This window comes from Micromys minutus, assembly GCF_963924665.1.
Source record: "Micromys minutus genome assembly, chromosome: 9".
NCBI classification, from domain to species: Eukaryota; Metazoa; Chordata; class Mammalia; order Rodentia; family Muridae; genus Micromys; species Micromys minutus.
This window is the reverse complement of record NC_137978.1, coordinates 52,481,336-52,487,825: the sequence shown is the minus strand read 5'-3', so window position 1 is coordinate 52,487,825 and position 6,490 is coordinate 52,481,336.

The following is a 6,490-nucleotide window of genomic DNA, read 5'->3' as shown; positions in this document are numbered from 1 at the left end:
GATTTTCTTCAATTTCTGTTCCTTTTCTGTTTTCTTACCTTTTCTCCACCTACCTCTTCACTGTCCAATCATATATTGACTTAAGATATAAATCTACACATCACTCTTTTTGTTTACTTAAAAAAAAAAACAAAAAAACCTTTACCTTTAAATGTAAGCTGTGTACAGCTATTACTATTTGAAAATATTCTAAATGACTACGTTTTCTCAAAGTTAATTAGCCTTGGATAGGCTATAAAACTAAATTAGTCTTCAACTGTCAGAAATCTGAGAATGGCCAAATATCTAAAAACAAAGGAAGCCTAACACGGTTTCTAGAGCTGAGACAGGTTGTAGAGACAAATCTCCACTAGCCGTCCCCTGTTAGCAACATGTGAGAGTAAGTCTTCAGCCTTCTGGATCACTGACAGACTTTGAAATGCAGAAATCTTGAAGGGCTGATAATTTTGGCTCAGCAAAGATTATCAGTTGACTATTCTGCACAAAGTGTCCCTTTCTAGACAGTATTAGTCTGTTGACAAAATTGGCGGTTTCTGCCCAGTGGCTGCCTAGCCACAAACTATACCTCACCTTAAGGTAGAAATGCTCAATTTCTTCATTAATTCTACCAAAGGGGAACTGTAAGGAGCAGATATGTCTCAACAAAAGATAAGTAACATCAACTGTCATAATTTATGGATTTCTGACATATTTATGTATTTTTGAAGACTGTAAAAAAACATTTTTAAGCTGTTAAGGCTTGAATACTCTTGGCCATCTTTAACTGAAATATCTCAAAACATTTTTTATTGACTCAGAACCATGAGTTTGTTATCTATTTTAACTAGTATTGTTTAATCAACTAAAAACAGTGTATAAACCTTAAATCTGCATCAATCAAATACAAACTGCCCTTCCATATGAGATAAAGACCTGTAGAATCCCTTTAAATATTTATGTCTACTTATGTCTGATTACTGCCACCAGGATCTAAGTCGGCTTTCCCTGGCTCCATTTTGGTTTTCTTCAATCTCTGTTCCTCTTCTGTTTTCCTATCTTTTCTCTACTTACTTCTCCACTGTCCAATCATGTATTGACTTAACATAAATCTACATACCAGGGTTTGGTTCCTAGCGCCCACATGCCAGCTTGCAGCCACTTGTAATGCTGCATCCAGGGAATCAGACACCTCCTGGCCTCTCCTCTGCATGGGCTCCTGTGCTCCTCTGCCCATGAGTGTGTGTGTGTGTGTGTGTGTGTGTGTGTGTGTGTGTGTGTGTGACTGTGTGTGTGTGTGTGTGACACACAATGCTCCTATACTCACAGGGGCTTATACACAAGAATAAAAACCTTCACTGCCTGGTGTGGTGACAAACACCTTTAATTCCAGCACTCAGGAAGCAGAGGCAGATATACCTCTGTGAGTTTGAGGGCAGCTCAGACTACATAGTGAGACTCCATCACACACACAGACATACATACAGACACAAAGACACAGACAGACACAGACACACACATACAGAGACACAGAGACACAGACAGACACAGACACACACATACAGAGACACAGAGATACAGGCACACACACACAGACACAGAGACACAGACACAGACACACACACAGAGACACAGACACACACACACACATAGAGAGACACAGACACACAGACACACATACACAAAGGCTTTTTGGACATGTCGCTGTCCTTCTTTGAAAATAACCTTATTTTGTGACTTGAAATATTCTAGGCTTATTTTGTATCCTCCCCTGGCAAAGGTTGGGGGTCTCAGTCATTTTTCTAAAGACCTATGGTGCTTATTTATTTATTTATTTTTGAGATGGGTCTCATGTAGTTCTGGCTGTCCCAGACACCCCTGCTGGGATTAAAGGTATGTCTGACCACTTCAAGCTAATGGTGCTTTACTTAGGAGCCTTCAAAGACAGTTTAGAAATTGGTATCTGGGGGGTGGAGAGATGTTTCAGTGGTTAAGAGCCCTGACTGCTCTTCTGGAGGTCCTGAGTTCAATTCCCAGCAACCACATGGTGGCTCACAACCATCTGTAATGGGATCTGATGCCCTGGTGTGTCTGAAGACAGCAAAGGCACACTTGCTTACACAAAGTAAATAAAATCATTTTTAAAAAATTTTAAAAAGAAAATGGTATCTGGTTGTAGACATAGCTCAGTGGGGAGAGTGCCAGCCCACCTGGGTTTGAACTCCAGCATCCACTAAAATTGGGGACATAGAGGCACACAGGCCCAGAAAATGGTATTTAGGAGCCAAGATCCTGCCTTGCTTATTACTGCTGTTGTGCCGCTGAAGGCCCTGGTTCTGGGCAGGATCAACACACGAAGGCAGCATATTTATCTACCTGTTGTGTCTGTTGTATGCTTGTCTCAGTCAGTGTTCAATTGCTGTGAAGAGACCATGACCAAGGCAACTCTTATTCAAAAAAATGGGCTGGCTTATGATTTCAGGGGGTTAGGTCTATCATAATTACAGTTTTAAAGATGAGAAAAGCAAATATTGTCTGAATCCATTGGATATCTGCATGCAGAATAATGGGGGTGGGGAAGTACAGTCTGAGGTATGGGACCACCAAAGCTAGCTCTGGGGTTCCCGGGTCTGCAAGGAGACCAGGGCTGTTCATGGTGGGAAGCATGGTGGCCTGCATGCGAGCAGACATGGTGCTGGAGAGGTAATTACACATCTGCATTCACAGACAACAGGAAGAGAGAGAGAGAGAGGGCCAGAAGGCCTGTCTTGGACTTCTGAAATCCCAGTAACACACACTTTCTCTAACAAGACTCCAGCTACTCCAAGAAAGGCCACACCTCCCAATCCCTTTCAAGTAGTTCCACCCCCAATGACCAAGCATTCAAATGTATGAGCCTATGGGAGCCATTCCTTTTTAAACCATGACAATGTACATGTGTGAGTGTGTGTGTGTGTGTGTGAAGGCCAGAGGAGGCCACTAGGCATCTCTGATTACTCTGTATTATTTCTTTGTGGCAGGATTTCTTACTGAACTTACAGCTAAGCTGGCAGCCAGCAAATTGTAGTAAGCATCCCATAGCACTGGCATCATATGCATGAGAGATCAGTCATGCCTGGCTTTTCCTACCAGTCTTTCCTTGGGATTCAGATTCCGGTCCTTGCTCTTGCATAGCATGACCCACTGAGCAAGCTCTAGCCAATTCTGTTCTTCTTCCTTTGTGCTGGGAATAGGGTTTTTCTATGTACCGGAGGCTGGCCTCACTTTTGCAACTCTCCTGTGTCAGCCTCCTCAGAGCTGGGATTATAGTCATGCAGAACAGTGCCCAGTTTCTACATTTATTGTTCAATTATATTACATTTTTTAAAAGTTTACCTGAAATCTTATTTACAACTCAAAAGCACAGGGGTTTGTTGGTTTGTTTGAGCTTTCTTCCTTTCCCTGTTTGTAATTTCAGCTTTGAGAAACATAGTTTTCATTTGTGAATCACTATTTTTTTTTTGTTTAACTTTTCAAAAGATTTGTTAGTACTCAGGAAGCTGAGGCAGGTGAATCTCTATGAGTTCAAAGCCAGACTGATCTACACATGGAGCTCCAGACGAGCCAGGGCTACACAGTGAGACCTTGTCTCAAAAATGAGCCAGGCATGGTGATGCATGTCTTTAATCTTAGCGCCCTGGAGGCAGAGGCAATCCGGTCTCTGAGTTGGAGGCCAGTGTGGTCTACAGAGTGAGTTCTAGGAGAGAGGGCTAAACAAAGAATCCCTATCTTGGAAAACAAACAAATCAACACCCAAGCAAACAAAAATAAATGTTTTATGTGTGTGCTCAACAAGTACATATGTATGTTATTGTATTATATGTATGTGTACAATATACATATGTATGTTATTGTACTGTATATGTGTATGTACAATATACACATGTGTTATTGTATATGTGTACATGTGATATACACATATATGTTATTATAGAGGTGTGCATGTATAATATATACATGTATGGTACTGTATGTGTGCATGTATAATATATGCATGCATGGTATTATATGTGTGTATGTACAATATATACATGTATGGTACTGTATGTGTGTATGTACAATATACATATGTATGTTATTGTATATGTATATGTACAATGTACACATGTATATTATATATGTGTGTGTACAATATATGCATGTATGGTACTGTATGTTTGTATATACAATATACATAATATACATATGTATGCTATTGTATACTATTCTTCTGTTATCCCAATTTTTTTTTATAGAGGCATGGTCTCATGGAGTCTAGGCTGGCCTCTAACTCACTATGCAATGAAGTTGAACTTGAACTTAATCCTTCCTGCCTTCTTCCACAAGCTAAGATTAAGGTGCCCCACCAAATCCAGCTTTCTTTTTAATACAAATCCAGGTTTTCTTTTTAATTAATTCATTTAAAAGCTTTTGGCAGTGCTGAAGGTGGACTGCAGGATCTCCTTCATGTTAAATAAGAGCTATACCAACTTTGCTACAACTTCAGTCCCCCAACCCCCAAACTTCTTCATTCAACTAGAGGCTGTGTGTGTGTGTGTTCACACATGTGCATGCCATGACACACTCATGGAGATCAGAGGACAAGGTGCTAAGGTCTGGGGAATGGTGCTCAGGTGTCAAGCTTGGTGGCCTTTACCACCAAGTTGTCTTAATGTACACTTAGGGAGGCCCATACCAGGCTGCATAAGTCAGAGAACAACTTTCCGGGAGTCAAGGCTTGGCAGAAATGTTATGACTGATGTAAGATATGGTTGAGGAAGAGTAGAGCCAGGGCATCTTCTAGAGGACTGAACCAGGCCACAAGAGAAGGGCAGGGGGCAGGGCAAGAGAGACCAGAGATACCCAAGAGAGGAGCCAAGAGAGCACAGCTGGGTTATATAGGGATAAGAAGCTGGGGGAAGGGGCTTAGCTCAGGGTGAGTGCCAGGAGTGTGGAAGGGCCTTCTGTGGGAGCCGTAGGTGGGGCTCAGTATGATGAAGCTTCTCCCACAGTGATACTTGGTGACAGGAGACAGTTCTTGCTTGTTTGTTTGTTCACGGTGGAAACAGATGCATAGAACTTACTCAGGGTAAACTGGAGATTAAATACCTTTTGCAGGAAGGGATGACCCTCGGACACCCATCTAGATACCTCGTTAGCATAGAGAATTCTGGGTTTCTACACTTAGTGGGGAATCGTGGTCACGTGCCCCAGGACAGGAGCTGGGTTGGGAACAGATTCAAACGCCTGCCGATCTCAATGATGAGAGTTGCTGGGGTTCTTTAATCTGCTGGACCTTACCAGCGTTTCTGTCTGGTGACACTATTCCACATCTAGGACTATATTCTATTTTTTTTTTTTTTTTTTTTGCCCTCAGTTTTTAAAAGGAAGATTTATTTAACAAGTTTCACTTAGTACAATACATCTGAATGGAATTCACAATACAAGGTAACATTTAAATCAAAGCCCCTGAATTCCATACAAATAACATGACCAAACTCCTGATGTATTGGTATCACATCTCAAAATAGTCCCGGATCTTTTTTAAAAAAGTGAAAGTGGACAATTATGTGCCTTACAGGTTATTAAACCAAAAAGCTAGAATTAACAAACATGCCAGATGTGGTCACTTTGAATCAGACACAGCTCATGGGGACTGATAAGACTCTTGATGACGACAAGCTTGGTTCAATGCAATTTCACTGTGGCCTTTGACCCTGTTAAGAGTTTCTTCCAGGAATCTGGTCGACAAATACTTTAAAACGTTTGCTGCAGGACTCCAACGAGACCGGGGGGGATTTTCCTCCTTCTTCCCTTAGACGGCTATAGCGAGACGATAGACAACGGACCAGAACTTCTTCTGCTCACATAAGCCTAGGACTATATTCTTGGTCTTATATTTTTGAGGGTGTGTTCAGAAGAGCAATCCTGCCAAATCAGGAGGTGCGCTTTTTTCCCCTCCTAACTCCATTGGCTGGAGTCTGACCTCACAGTCTTTTGTGATTGGCTAGCTTTAAAGTAATCCACAAAAGGGAAATGAAGGACCAGGAAGGGTCTGACCTCTTTAATTTTGAGAATGGAGCAGGGCTTTTGTATAAGCAGTTTTATAAGGTTGGGGGTGGGAGTAGTTAAAACATTTGCATGAAAGTTTTTGAAGTCAAGAGATTTTTAAAAATTCCTTGTTGTAAATATAGGTTTTATATTGTTTGAGAAAAAGGACTGATAGTTAATGCTTCTTAGACACTAGTATGGATGGGGTAGACATTTCATCTGGAGCAGTTCATAACAGTGGTTAGATGGAGGTGAGAGAACCAACATCCTAAAACAGGCAGGGAAAGGTGAGGCCTGGAGGAAACCCTCAGAATCAGGGAGAGTGGTGTGCACAGGTATGAATAGGCAAGGAGACACGGAAGGCAGGCACAACAGTTTTAAAAAAAAGTATTTGTGTAGTGAGAAGTTTGGTTTCTTTTTAAAACCACAGAAATAAGACTGTACT